We start from the raw sequence: 15,817 nt of genomic DNA, 5'->3' as shown, positions 1-15,817 counted from the left end.
AGATCACTGCCAATGGGAAAGGGCCTCTGATTGATTAGGAATCCTTATTGGAATCAGACAGTGATGATCAGATCTGAGAATGAACTTGGAAAGCAATTGAGAAAGAGGATTAGACAAGGTTGAGATCCTTGTGTGAGATCTTCATTTACTCGACAGTGAGTGCATCCTCTGAGGATTAATGGGATGATGGTGTAAAAGCTCAGAGACAGACAAAGAGAGTCATCAACAGCAATCATTCTGCCAATCACGCAGTACTCACAGCAACAAACACTAACTTGCAAAACTGAACTGATACAGTCGTAAAGGGAAGGGAAGGGGTGTGTATGGCCCCAGTCAAATTAATCCTTCACGACAATATTGTCAAATAAAAATAATATTACAGGACAGTGACTGGAAACAGATTGAATTAGGCCAAACAATTCAACTATTTCAGTAACACTGCCCCATCCAATGTCAAAAGCGGTGCAGAAATCCAAACAAAAATCCAAAATAAATTTCCCAAAGTTAGCAAGAAATGCCCACCTAAGTCTTCAGCTTTCGGTCTGGCAATGACAATGTGTCTGGTCAGGTTGGAGTTACAGATGTGAAACTTTGAGCACTGGGAGAGAGGCCTTAAGAAGGAGCCAAGGGGAGAAAGCAATGAATAACGGGGGACTAAGTGAGTCTGGAAGAATGAGCAAACTCTTAAATGATATTGAAAGACGACAAATGGAAATCAAATACAGGGGTGTGCGCATTTAAAGTGAGAGGGGCAAGTTCTAAGTAGATGTGAGGGATAAGTATTTTACACAGAGAGTGGGAGGAGTCTGGAATGTGTTGCTGGGGGTTGCTGGTGGATATAATAGAGGCTTGTAAGCCAAACACATCAACGTACAAGGAATGGAGGGATATGGACCAAGGGCAGGCAGAAAGGATTAGTTTAATTTGGTGTCATGTTCAGCACAACATTGTGGGCTAAAAGGCAGTGCAGCTCTGTTTTATCACATGTAATCCCGGCCAGAGGGTTGGGACCTGCTGGGGGGATTAACATGAGGCTGACCGTTCCAGTACAATACAGAGCAGAACCCCAGCAAACAGCTGATCCATTGTCACTCGGATTGGGAGGTTTGTCAGGACCACACGGGGCTCTCTGGAATATGGTGACACTTATACAACAACTTCAGGGCTAACGTAACAATCACTTGGAGAAATATAGATTAGTCCAGGGGACAGATTTGTATTTTTGGAAGAGCTCTCAGAGAAGATTGGTGAAGATTGCACTGTCGATGTGCTGTCTGTGGATTTCAGCAGCTGTTTGATACACTGACCTGACACACAGCAACCCTTGTGAGCAAAGACCATGTATGGAGAGGGAGAGCTGCAGTGTCGATCCAGCACTGACTCAGTGCTGGGGACCAGGGAGTCAGGGTTAAGAGATAGCTTTCAGACCGGAGGAAGGGAAGGGGGAGTGATGGCACCAGGACCCTTGCTGCTGCTGATCTTTATGGATCTTCTGATGAGATTTGTCAAAACCTGTGACGCAAAAAAAGTGCTAAAGTTGTAAATTGGGAGAGGGAGAGTGTAGTTGGTGCAATGGGCAGGTTGGTGGCTGATAGAGTATGGAGAGACAGGATAAAAGAGAAGGATACTATTCTGAAGGGTGTACAGGAGTATAGACACCTGAGTGCACATGTTAGTATAGGTGGCAGGATTGTTGCCAATGTCACTGCTGTCCCTTTTATACTGTGACCCATAACCTTTCTCATAGGTCTGCAGTGTGACACTGTCTCAAACACCTTCTGGAAATCCATATAAGCCACATCCACAGCGTTACCCTCATCCTGGCACTGTCAGGGTAGATTGGGAAATATGTTTCCCTTTAGTACAGGGTTCAATATCCAGGAGGCATAGGTTTAAGGGAAGGGGTGGGAGGTTTAGAGGGATTTCACTCAGAGGGTGATAGGAACCTGACACTCACTGCCTGGGAACATGGAGGAACCCTCACCACATGGAACAAGTATTTAGATGTGCACTTGAAACATCAGAGCACACGAGGCTACAGGCCAAGAGCTGGGAAATGGGTTTCAAACAGATGGCTGTCCGTGCTCAGGATGGCCTGAAGGGCCTTTCTCGTGCTGTAAAAACCCAATGGCTCTCCATCCTTCCCACTAGCTGCTGGTCTGTATTATCCACAGAGCAATTCAACTGTACTCTTCTCATTCCTTAGCTCCAGACAAACTGATTCTGTTCTTGAACCTGCTCAAACATTCTCTTTCTCCAGTACTGCAATCCTCTGCTTAATCAAAAACAGCACCTTTCCTCCTCTTTTTCATTTCCTATCTCTTCTTAACACTTGTTACCAAGAATATTTAGCATCCAGTGCTGCCCTTCCTTGACCCAGGTCACAAGAATTGCATTAGGAAATACACTCCATGCTTTCACACACAGGCTCTGTAACGTTGATTTAGACTTCACTCCATTCTCCCTTACTCCGATTCTTCCTATTCAATTACTATTCTCTATTCTTGTGTTACCTGCCTCTCACAGCATTTTGTGCACCCTGGTATTACTTTTTAGTATTCTCTCCTGGTTTCCACAGTTCTGCTGAGTTAGTTTAAATCCTTCCCAATGGCACAAACCACTCTGTCCCATCTCTGTTTAAGGAGCAGGAGAATCGGCATTTCAGGCATAAGCCCTTCATCAGGAATATCTTCATATTCCTGATGAAGGGCTTATGCCTGAAATGCCGATTCTCCTGCTCCTTAAACAGAGATGGGACAGAGTGGTTTGTGCCATTGGGAAGGATTTAAACTAACTCAGCAGAACTGTGGAAACCAGGAGAGAATACTAAAAAGTAATACCAGGGTGCACAAAATGCTGTGAGAGGCAGGTAACACAAGAATAGAGAATAGTAATTGAATAGGAAGAATCGGAGTAAGGGAGAATGGAGTGAAGTCTAAATCAACGTTACAGAGCCTGTGTGTGAAAGCATGGAGTGTATTTCCTAATGCAATTCTTGTGACCTGGGTCAAGGAAGGGCAGCACTGGATGCTAAATATTCTTGGTAACAAGTGTTAAGAAGAGATAGGAAATGAAAAAGAGGAGGAAAGGTGCTGTTTTTGATTAAGCAGAGGATTGCAGTACTGGAGAAAGAGAATGTTTGAGCAGGTTCAAGAACAGAATCAGTTTGTCTGGAGCTAAGGAATGAGAAGAGTACAGTTGAATTGCTCTGTGGATAATACAGACCAGCAGCTAGTGGGAAGGATGGAGAGGAATGAACTACAAGCAAATTACATCATAAAGTAATAATAATGGGAACTTTAAAAAATGAATGTACAAACACAGTGGGCTGAATGGCCTCCTTTTACACTTGTCACTGAGAGAGGAGAACAATTATAATGGAAAAAAGTGGTGGTGGATTAAACAAAGTAAACAAATAGAGACATTCTGCAGATGTTGGAAATATTAAATCAAGACAGAAAATGTTCAAAGTGCTCTGTTCATCTTAATCTAAGAGTACTGGGATGCAAATACTTTCAGAGGTTACAAATAAACCTTTGTCAGATAAATGCCTATGATTGTCCATCCGATGGAAACTGAGAACTATTAAAATGCAATATTTGTAAACAGGCATTGTTAGTACCCATTCACATGCTCTTGCATAAGGTATAACAGCAGATGTTTTGCTTGTAAAATGAATTCTCAACTGATAAATCAGATTGCAGGATATCGCTCTTGTATGATTCTGTCTGTGCACTCTGGGAATTTGTATCATCTGGTTAAACATTGCACTGGAGATGAAAGAAAGTCTGTTCAGTCCTTTTACTTAATAAGTTGTGTAGGAAATATGGGTACTTCAATTCCTTGTGGAATGATTCATCTTTATTGGTTTGAGGATTATGCTTGGTTCCTTTAGCCCTGTGTGTGCCATTTAAAAATCTGATTTCACCTTGCATACGCTGTACTGACAGTATGACATTTGGTAATTGCGATGGGCATCGCACATAATCCATGATATACCTTTCGTTGTGATTAGGTGCCTGATGATCTGTATAACAGCAGATTGTCAGCTTAGTGAACACAGAACTATGGATATAGAAGAAACTGTAATGTAGAAGCGTGGTTTATATCAGGTTGATTTTATAAAAATCCCCAGTGATTTTTTTGCAGCTATTTACAAACCTGAACATTTAAAACTTAAGTTTGTGGTCATGGAAAGATAAGTAATTGTGTATATTGTACTGGAGCTGGGAGCACACTGGGCACATTGGCTGTGCAGGACGTGGGAGTGCACTGGACCAAATAAGGGGGCACACTGGCTGAATAGGAGGAGAGAACTACAGGCTGGACAGAACAAGGGGGTACCCGCTGGGCAAGATGAGTCACACAAGCTGGTTTGGGTGTGTGGGTGCAGTGGGCGGGATGACGGAACACTGGCTGGGCAGGAGGGGAGGACAGAGGCTGGGGAGGAGGCGGGGCACTGGCTGGGCAGGAGGGGAGGACAGAGGCTGTGGAAGAGGAGGGATACCGGCTGGGCAGGAGGAGGAGGGGCACTAGCTGGGCAGGAGGACGGACACCGACAGGGCAGAAGATGGGGAGAGAGTCTAGTGGCTAGTGACAGGAAAGAGTCAACACACACACAGCTCACACGCACAGCTCACATGCATCTCTCTCTCACGCATAGCTCACACACATCTCTCTCTCACACACAGCTCACACACATCTCTCTCTCACACACAGCTCACACACATCTCTCTCTCTCACACAGCTTACACACATCTCTCTCTCACTCCATGGACGGTGGCTGACCTCCTGTGATTTCCTACAGAGGAAAAGGTCATTGTTGCCGGGTAAAGGGAAGAGTGCCTGTGATGAGAGGAAGAGAGAGTCCCCTGGTTGGAAATCACACTTGCTGGAAAGAAGACAGAGGTACTGGCTGAACAGGAGAGATAGGCACTCACTAGGCAGGAGGCAGAAGGGGTCACACTAGCTGGGCAGGAGAAGAACAGGGAAGAATGGTTTAATCAGGAATAATTCCTAAAGATAAACTAAATACACATTTGTTTTAAAAAATTCTCAAGGTCAGGTTCGTAGGAAGAAGGGGTCACACTAGCTGGGCAGGAGAAGAACAGGGAAGAATGGTTTAATCAGGAATAATTCCTAAAGATAAACTAAATACACATTTTTAATACAACTGCTTTTGTGGAGCTTTGCCATCTCACTCCACTTAAGTGGTGTACTTAACTAGTTGGTTTGTGATTCCAAGTGACTAGTGATGCCACTGTGTAAGCATTCCCTACAATCTTTAAATAGTGAGTTGTGGCTGCTGAATTATTGAGAAACTGACTGCTGCCACTTTGAGAAGTGCAGCTGCTGAGTTTGATGTTTAAAATGTGTTTTACGCCGATGACAGGGGCATGTTCATGTCAGTGGTCAAATTTAAACATTTGGCTTTATGACATACCTGCTTGGATGCAAAACTCTGGGTCAGGCCATTACAAGCTGATCCCTTCAATGAAAGGAGTTGTCTCATGGTGTGTGAGCTGTAAAGCTGTCAGCGTGAGTCTTCTTTTGCGATATGATGCAGTCCAAAGGCAACATCGCATCAACAGCATTGCTGCCAAGCGATGAGGAGAGGACCTCACTGTTCAATAGTGGAAAGTAGGGATGAGCAATCAATGCGAGTGTAGCTAACAACGCCCCACATCCTGTAAACTAATAATTAAAGAAAAACAGCTCAGTGACCTCTCTGCAGGAGTTCTTCAGTATAGTGTCCTGGGCCCAACCATCTTTGGCTGCTTCATCTATGATCTTCCCTCCATCCTAAGATGATTGCACAATGTTCAGCACCATTCGTGACTCCTTAAATACTAAAGCAGTCCTTGTTCAAATGCAAAAAGATCTGCACAATATCCAGGTTTTGGCTGACAAGTAGCAAGTAATATTCATGCCACAGAAGTGTCAGGCAATGACCATCCCCAACAAGAGAGAATCTGCCCATGTCTCCTTGACATTCAGTGGGATTACCATCACTGAATTCCCCCACCGTCTACATCCTGGGAGTTAAAAGTGACCAGAAACTGAACTGGGTCAACCATACAAAATCAAATTAGCAGCTAAGAATTCTGTAGCAAGTAACTCACCTCTTGGCAGTGCCACTGTTTCTTCCCAAGGGGAGTCTTACAAAATGGTTCCAGCTCTCACGCAGTCACCTCTCCTCTCCCTCACACCCAGCATCGTTTGGGGTCAAGAGCCACAGGATATCAGTAGGCATAATGGTGATGGCCAAGAAGATGCAAAAACCATTGGAGTCAATTAGCCTCAGGCTCCAGATGGTTATGAAAAGTGGCAAATGTGTGGAGGGTTGCAAACAAACTTCAAAAATGATTTGTCAAGGCAAAGCCAAAGGTGGTTATTGTTGCCTACAACTGTCCAATCTTGAGTACGCAGAGATCGAGTACTGTGCTATGTTAGCCAAGACTGGGCTGCAGCATTATAGAGGCAACAGCATTGAACTGTTTCTGCTAAATATTAAAGTGTATGCACACTGGTTGTTAATGATCCTGACGTCATCAAAAACATGCCAGAGCAAATCAGTAAGAAATAAACTTGGCAGCAACTCAAACATTTTATAAATAAAGTTATTCTGTTTCAAAAAAAAAGTAACTCATCTCTTGTCTCCCAGAACCTGTCCACCATCTATAATACATAAATATGTGATGGAATATTTTCTGCTTCTTTGGATGAGTGCAGATCCAGCAACATTGAAGATATTTGACACCATCTGGACAAAGCAACTCACTTGATTGGCATGCCAACTGGAATCTTTAACATTTGATGCAAAGTGGCAGGAGTGTGTACCATCTGCAAAATGCCTTGCAGTAATTGCCCATGATCTACTCAGTCAATAAAAACAAAAAGAACTGCAGATGCTGTAAATCAGAAACAAAAACAGAAATTGCTAGAAAAACTCAGCAGGTATGGCAGCATCTGTGGAGAGAAATCAGTTAACATTTTGGGTTAAGGGACCCAAGGAAGGGTCCCCATTGCCATCCTGACTTGGAAATATGTTCCTTCACTGTCACTGGGTCAAAATCCTGAAATACCCTCCTGAATGGCATTGCGGTGGAATGCAAAGATTCAAGAAGGCACCTCAACAGTCCTTCTCAAGGGCAGCTGGGGACTGGTAATAAATGCTGGCCAGCCAGCAGCGCCCATATTCTAAGAATGATTTTTTAAAAAAATCCAGTCTCTGCACATATCTGAGACTTTTTATTCCAGGCAACATTCCAGCGAATCTCCTTTGCACCTTCTCCCATGCAGTCACATCCTTCTGATAGTGGGGCAATTAGAACTGCACACACTATTCCATCTGTGGCCCAGTGAATATTTTCTAAAGTTGTCACAAGATTTCCTTCTTCCCTTATTCTATGACTCAGCTAATGAAGGCAAGCATCCCATATGCCTTCTTCACCACCCTGTCTACCTGTGCTGACACCTTCAGGGATCCATGGACGTAGATGCTAAGATCCCTTTGTTCCTCAGTACTTCCTCATTGTTCCTCCCGTTCATTGTGTAAATTGTTACCTTATTAGACCTCCCAAAATGCGTCATCTGCCACTTTATGAGGTTAAAATTCCATCTTCCAAACTCTTGCCATCTAGAAAAACCAGGGCATAATATGCAGGAGAATGTCACAATCTGCAAGATTCCCATAAAACCATATACCATCCTGACTTGAGAATGTATTGCCACTCCTGTATTGCCTTCAGGTTAAAATCCGGGAACCCTCTCCTTAAGAACACTGACTCTGCCTACACTAGTAAAAACAAGCCCGACCACCTGTCCAACCATTCCTCATAAGACAGTTTCTTTGTTCAAGGTATCAATGTGATAAACCTTTAATGAACTGTCTCAAATGTCCGTAAATAAAGAAAGCATAACTGCATTTAATATTTGAGATGTGTTCTCACCGATGCCCTGTATAACTGAAGCATAATATCTTTACTTTTATGATCAATTCCTTTCATAATAAAATATAGCATTCCATTATCCTCCTTGACTGTGCAGCAGATGGGGAGATGAGAGCCTAGGGGTATCATCATTGGACTGTTAAATATAGAGACCCAGGTAATGTTCTAGAGACCCAAGTTCAAATCCTGCCACAACAGGTGGTAGAATTTTTATTCGATAAAAAAATCTGGAATTAATGAATCCATTGTCAATTATTGGAAAAACCCATTTGATTCACTGATGATGTTTAGGTCAAGCTACTACCATCTTAACAGGTTTGTGTTACATCTGACTCCAGATCCACAGCATGGTGGTTGACTTTTACCCTCTGAGCAATTCAGGATGAGCAATAAATGCTGGCCGAGCCATTGACACCCACACCCCATGAATGAATAAAAAACACTAAACGCTGTATCTACATGTATTTGGTAAGACAATGACTGATTAGGGATGGTCAACATAGCTTTGTGTGTGGGAAATCATGTCTCACTAACTTGTTGAGTTTTGAAGAAGTGATGAAGAGGATTGATGAAGGCATAGCAGTGGACTTTGTCTAGTCTATATGGATTTCATATAGGCGTTCGACAAGGTTCCTCACAGTAGACTGGTTAACAAGATCAGATCGCAGAGAGAACCAGCCATTTGGATTCAAAAGTGGCTGAAGCTCAGAGATAAATGATGGTGGAGGGCTGTTTTTCAGACTGGAGGCCTATGACCAGCTGTGTCTGCAAGGGTCAGTGCTTGGCCCACTGCTTTTTGTCATCTATATAAATGGTTTAGATGTGAATAGAGGAAGAGAGGTTAGTAAATTTGCAGATGACAACAAAATTGATGGTGTAGTGGACAGTGAAAAACATTGCCTCAGAATACAACAAGACCTTGATCAGATGAGCCGATGGGCCGAAAGGTGGCCAGTGGAGTTTAATCTAGATAAATGTCAGGTGCTACATTTATGTACAGCAAATCAGGGCAGGACTTATACACTTAATAGTAAGGTCCTGGGGAGTGTTACTGAACAAAGGAAACCTGGAGTGCGGGTTCATAGCTCCTTGAAAGTTGAGTCGCAGGTAGATAGGATAGTGATGATGATGTTTGGTATGCTTGTCTTTATTGGTCAGTGCATTGAGTATAGGAGTTGGGAGGTCATGTTGTGGCTGTTCAGAACATTTGGAATACTGTGTTTAATTCTGGTCTTCCTGCTATACACAGGATGTTGTTAAACTTGAAAGGGTTCAGAAACGATTTACAAGGACGTTGCTAGGATTGGAGGGTTTGAGCGATAGGGAGAGGCTGAATAGTTGGAGCTATTTTCTCAGGAGTGTCGGAGGCTGAGGGGTGACCTTATAGAAATTTATAAAATCATGAAGGGCATGGATAGGCTGAATAGTCAAGATCTTTGCCCCAGAGTAAGAAAGTCCAAAATAGGAGGGCGTAAGGTGTGAGGGGAAAGATTTAAAAGGGACATAAGGGGGAACTTCTTCACACGGAGGGTGGTGGGTGTATGGAATGAACTGCCAGGGTAAGTGGTGGAGGTGAATACAATTACAACATTTAAAAGACATCTGGATGGGTATATGAATAGGAAGGTTTGATGTGGATGGTTTGGACTGAAGGGTCTGTTTCTGTGCTGTACATCTATGACTCCTTTTGTTACTCTTGGAGGAAGTGATGGTGCAGTTGTATTGTCTCTGGACTGGTAATGCAAAAACAAATAGGTTCAAATCCTACCACGATAGATTGTGGAATTTCAATTCAGATTAAAGTCTTGAATTAACAGTACTATGCAGACATTCTTGACTGTTGTAAAAATTCCCCAAGTTCACTATTATTATTTTGGGAAGAAAAACTGGCATGCTTATTTTGTTTGGCTTACATTTAACTCCAAATCTACAGTATTACAATTTACTCTTAATTGCCCTCTGAAATTGCCTTGCAAGCCACTCAATTGTAAATCACTCGGTGGAAAGGCAAGTTGTAAGAGGATGCAAATGGTAGGTTATGTCAGTGGACAAAAGATGGCAAATTTAGTATCATGTGGGAAAATGTGAAGTTGTTTTTGGAAGAGAGAACAAAAGAACAGTATTATTTAAATGGAGAAAAACCTATCGAAAGCTGCAACACAGAGAAACTTAGAATCATAGAATTTCACAGTACAGAAGGGCGCCATTTGGCTCATTGTGAATGTACTAGCTCTCAAAAATCTACCCAGTGATACTTGACCACGAGACATAGGGAGCTCGCATGTAGGTGCAACAGGAATGGAATGTTAGCCCTTATTTCAAGGTGGCTGGAGTATAAGAGCAAGGAAGTCTTACTGTATCTATACAAGGTGCTGCTGAGACCATATCTGGAGTTCTGAGAGCAGTTTTAGAACCATTATTGAAGAAAATATATCATTTCATTGGAGGCATTTCAGAGAAGGTTACACTAGGATGATCCATGGTATGGAAAGATGGTTTTATGAGCAAAAGCTAAACAGATTGGGCTTGTACTCACTGGGATTTAGGAGAATGAGAGGTCATCTCATTGAAACATACAGGATTATTAAGAAGATTGGCAGGATAAATGCTGAGATGATGTTTCCCCTCATGGGAGAGTTGAGGGCGAGAGGATACAGTCTCAGAATAAAGGGATGCCAGTTTAAGACTGATATTTGTTTTAGAATCCCTACAGTGTCGAAACAGGCCCTTCGCCATAAGTCCATACTGACTCTCCGAAGAGTAAACCACCTGGAGGCATTCCCTTTCCCTATATTTACCTCTGACTAATACATCTAACCGAGACATCCCTGAACAATTTGGGCAATTTGGCACATCCAATTCACCTAATCTGCACATCTTTTGGATTGTGGGAGGAAACCAGAGCACCTGGAGGAAACCCACAGAGACAAGGGGAGAATATGTGAAATCCACACAGTCACCCGAGGCTGGAATCGAACCTGGGTTGCTGGCTGTGTGGGGCAGCAGTGTTGACCCCTGAGCCACCATGCTGCCCCATGAGGAGGAAACTCTTCTATGAGTTGAGTGTTTGGAACTCCTTTCCAGGGAGGACTGTTGGGCCAGGGGCCTTGTGTATGTTTCAGGCTGAAATCAATAGGTTCTTGATCAGTAGGAGAATCTGGTGTGAGGGAGAAAGGGCAGGAAAGTGGACGTGAGGAAAGTCAGATTAGCAATGATTCTATTGAGCAGCTGAGTGGCCTACTCTTGTTCTTATTTCATATGGTCTTCGTACCAACAGACCTTTGCCTCCCCTCAGTTATTAATTTCATGTCTTTTGGCAGGTACAGGGTCCATGTATTAGGTATAAGTGGGCTGAATATGTTCAAGGTGACAGACTTTTGTAAATTACTTCAAGAATTTTACGAGAGTGAATTTTCAGGTTAAAGAGCTGTCCGTACATTGGTTTCACAGAGGTTACCTAGTGAATGTGTGTGTGCCTGTATATGTGTATGCACGTACACACACCTTTTTTAAAGTTAAAAATCACACAACACCAGGTTATAGTCCAACAGGTTTAATTGGAAGCACACTAGCTTTCGGAGCGACGCTCCTTCATCAGGTTGGACTATAACCTGGTGTTGTGTGATTTTTAACTTTGCACACCCCAGTCCAACACCGGCATCTCCAAATCATGACACCTTTTTCATACACACTTCTTGGAATTTAATTGTGACAACTTCACTGCAGGGCTGTTTGCCTTTTCACAGTGTGGCATTTTAATTACTGGTATTGAGGTACTCATCAAGCTGATAAGTTCTAGCATCCTCTTGTTTTCTTGTAGTAGCAACGGTGGTTGAAACAGAGGCTTATTAATACATTCTTCCCAATTTATAATTGAGAGACACCTGTATTAGTGATACACTGTAGTAATAGAATGTATGGATGCTGTTGGTTGGAGTGTCCATATTTGAACAACAATATGCCAGAACCTAGGTTTGGACTGGGCTACAGGATACCAGCATTGAATTCAAGTGAAGTTGCAATACTTTCTGGTAGGAGAGTAGTGTTCTAGGAACGTGAATTCAAATCCCACCCTGGCAGATGGTGAAAAATGAATTCAATAAAAATTTGGAAGTATTGGTGATCTAATGGTAACAATGTAACTAAATATACATCTGGTTCACTGATGACATGGACACTACAGGGCAATTTAGCATGGCCAACCCACCTAAGCTACACATCTTTGCGACTGTGGGAGGAAACCGAGCACCTGGAGGCAAGCCACGCAGGCACGAGGTGCAGGTGCTAACTCCACACAGACAATTGCTGGAGGGTGGAATCAAACCTGGGTCCCTGGCACTGTGAGGCAGTAGTGCTAACCACTGAGCCACCATGCCACACCTTCTGATTGTCCTTCAGAAAGGAAATCTGTCTTCCTTAGCTGGTCTGCTCTTCATGTAACTCCAGATCCACATCAATGTGGTTGCCTCTTGACTGTTCTATGAATTGGTTCAGCAAGGTATTTGGTTCAGTGGTAGTTTAGAACAGAGAACAGTACAATACAGTACAGGCCCTTCCGCCCTCGATATTGTGCTGACCTTTTATCCTACTCTAAGATCAAACTAACCTATATACCCTTCATTTTACTACCACCCATGTGCCTACCACTTAAATGTCCCTAATGTTTTTCAGTTCACTACCACTGCTGGCAATGCATTCCATGCACTCACCACTCTTTGCGTAAAGAACCTATCTCTGACATCTCCCCTAAACCTTCCTCCAATTGCCTTAAAACTATGCCCCCCCCTCCCTCCCCCCGATAGCCATTTCGGCCCTGCGATAAAATCTCTGACTATCCACTCTGCCTATATCTCTCATTATCATGTGTACCTCTATCAGGTCACTTCTCACCTTTCTTTGCTCCAATAAGAAAAGCCCGAGCTCCCTCGACCTTTCTTCATATGATGTGCCTTCCAGTCCATGCAGCATCTTGGTAAATCTCCTCTGCACCCTCTGTAAAGCTTCCACATCCTTCCTATAATGAGGTGACCAGAACTGAACACAATATTCTAAGTATGGTCTAACCAGGGCTCTATAGAGCTTCAGCATAACCTCACGGCTCTTAAACTCAATCCCCCAGTAATGAAAGCCAACACACCATATGCCTTCTTGACAACCCTATTCAACTTGGGTAGGTACTTTGAGGAACTATGGACGTGGACCCTAAGATCCCTCTGTTCCTCCACACTGCCAAGAAACCTGCATTTAACCCTGTATTCTGCATTCAAATTCGACCGAACAAAATGAATCGCTTCGCAGTTTTCCAGATTGAACTCCAACGGCCACTTCTCAAGCCAAGGTCTCGTTGCAACCTACAACAGCCTGACACACTATCTATCACTCCGCAATCTTCGTATCATCAGCAAACTGACAAGCCCACCCTTCCACTTCCTCATCCAAGTCATTTATAAACATCACAAAGAGGAGAGGTCCCAGAACATATCCCTGCAGAATACCACTGGTCACCGAGCTTCAGTTCCATCAACATACCACCCTTTGTCTTCTATGGGCTAGCCAGTTCTGTATCTAGACAGCCAAATTTCCCTGTATCCCATGCCTCTTTACTTTCTGAATCAGCCTACCATGGGGAACTTTATCAAATGCCTTCCTAAAATCCATATTTTAGGGGAGAGTGTGGGTAAGTGGAATTGAAACGCCCATCACCCATGATTAAATGGCAGAGTGGACTCGATAGGCTGAATGGCCTTGCTTCCACTCCTATATCTTATGGTCTTATATATACACCACATCCTCTGCTCTACCTTCATCAATGTGTTTTGTCACATCCTCAAAGAATTCAATAAAGTTTATGACTCATGACCTGGCCCTCTCAAAACCATGCTGACGATCTCTAATCAAGCTGTGCTTTTCCAAATAATCATAAATCCTGTCTCTCAGAATCCCCTCCACTAATTTGCCCACCACCGACTAAGACTGACTGGTCTATAATTCCCAGGCCTATCGCTATTCCTTTTCTTGAACAAGGGAATAAGATTTGCTACTCTCCAATCATCTGCTCGGTGGACTGTGGACAGTGAGGACAGAATAATCATTGCCGAAGGCGCAGCAATCTCTTCCCTCACTTCCCGTAGACACCCTGGGTATATCCCATCTGGTCCAGGAGACTTACCCTCCTTATGTTTTTCAAAATTTCCAGCACATTCTCCTCCTTAACATCAACCTGTTCAGGCACATCAGCCTGTTTCACACTGCCCTCACAAACAATAAGGCCCCTCTCAGTAGTGAATACCGAAGCAAAGTATTCATTAAGGACCTCCCCACCACCTCTGACTCCGGGCATAAATTCCCTCCACTATCCCTCCACTACCCCCGACCCTCACTCTGGCCACCCTCTTGTTCCTCACTTTTTCATGCCAACTTCTAGCTCTCCTAAATCCATTCTTCAGTTCCTTCCTGGCTACCTTGTGACCCTCTAGAGCCCTGTCTGATCCTTGCTTCTTCAACCTTAAGTAAGCTTCCTTTTCCTGTTGACTAGATGTTCCAAATCCCTTGTCACGCAACGTTCCTTCACCCTATCATCCCTTCCTTGCCTCAGTGAGACAAACCTGTCCAGCACTTGCAGCAAGTACTCCCTAAACAAACTCCACATTTCTGTCGTGCAGTTCCCTGAGAATATCTCTTCCCAATTTATGCTCCACAATTCCTGTCTAATAGCATTATAATTCTCCCACTCCCAATTAAATACTTTCCTATACCCTCTGCTCCTATCCCTCTCCATGAGTATAGCAGAGGTCAGAGAGTTGAGGCCTCATTCCTAATGAAGGGCTTTTGCCCGAAATATCGATTTTCCTGCTCCTCGGATGCTGCCTGACCTGCTCAGCTTTTCCAGCACCACTCTAATCAAGACTCTGATTTCCAGCATCTGCAGTCCTCACATTTGCCTCTATTATTTGATCTGTTATAATTACCCAAGCTAGATCCCTCAGTCAGTCCCACCTACTCCTCTATCCTACCCTATCCCGCCCAATGAAAGCAACATTCTGGGGATGCTTGAAATCTGGAACAAACACTGAAAATACCAGAGAAACACAGCAGGTCTGGCAGAACATGTGCAGAGAGAAACAGAGATAACATTTTATGTCTGATGCGACTCTTTTTCAGAACTGATCCCTCACCCTATTGTTTAGTTTAATGCACTCTTTGCTTCTGTAACTCATAATCTTCTGGAGTTTTGTGGTTCATGAGACCAAGTTCAATGATGGTTCAGGTTGGACAGGTCTCATGTTCCCCAGCATTAGTGCCACGAGTGGGAACCCATTTCTCCTACACGCATCTTTGAGCAACACTGGTCCCATGGTACACTTGGAGGAACAGCAGCTATTTTTCTTGATAACCATTATTTGAAAACAGATTTATGGAACATTTGCCCATGTGTTGTTTATGTACAAGTTTGTTGTTATTTAGAACAATGATGGGCTTTGAGTAATTCCTTATAGAGTCATAGAGATGTACAGCATGGAAACAGACCCTTCGGCCCAACCCGTCCATGCTGACCAGATATCCCAATCCAATCTAGTCCCACCTGCCAGCACCCGGCCCATATCCCTCCAAACCCTTCCTATTCATATACCCAGCCAAATGCCTCTTAAATGTTGCAATTGTACCAGCCTCTACCACATCATCTGGCAGCTCATTCCATACACGTACCACCTTCTGCGTGAAACAGTTGCCCCTTAGGTCTCTTTTATATCTTTATCCTCTCACCCTAAACCTATGCCCTTTAGTTCTGGACTCCCCGACCCCAGGGAAAAGACTTTGTCTATTTATCCTATCCATGCCCCTCATAATTTTGTAAACCTCTATAA

At 43.5% G+C, this 15,817-nt stretch overlaps 1 protein-coding gene and 1 pseudogene across 1 annotated transcript in view; both read left to right on the top strand.

Annotated features, from left to right (window-relative positions):
• Window positions 1–15,817, top strand: part of agap3 (ArfGAP with GTPase domain, ankyrin repeat and PH domain 3) — a 660,759-nt gene that overhangs the window by 274,253 nt on the left and 370,689 nt on the right. The window lies entirely within an intron of this gene.
• LOC122548782 lies at window positions 6,255–6,667 on the top strand (annotated as a pseudogene).

This window comes from Chiloscyllium plagiosum, chromosome 4 (genome assembly GCF_004010195.1).
Source record: "Chiloscyllium plagiosum isolate BGI_BamShark_2017 chromosome 4, ASM401019v2, whole genome shotgun sequence".
NCBI lineage: Eukaryota > Metazoa > Chordata > Chondrichthyes > Orectolobiformes > Hemiscylliidae > Chiloscyllium > Chiloscyllium plagiosum.
The sequence above is the reverse complement of the archived record's forward strand: the minus strand, read 5'-3'. Positions and strand labels throughout refer to the sequence as shown.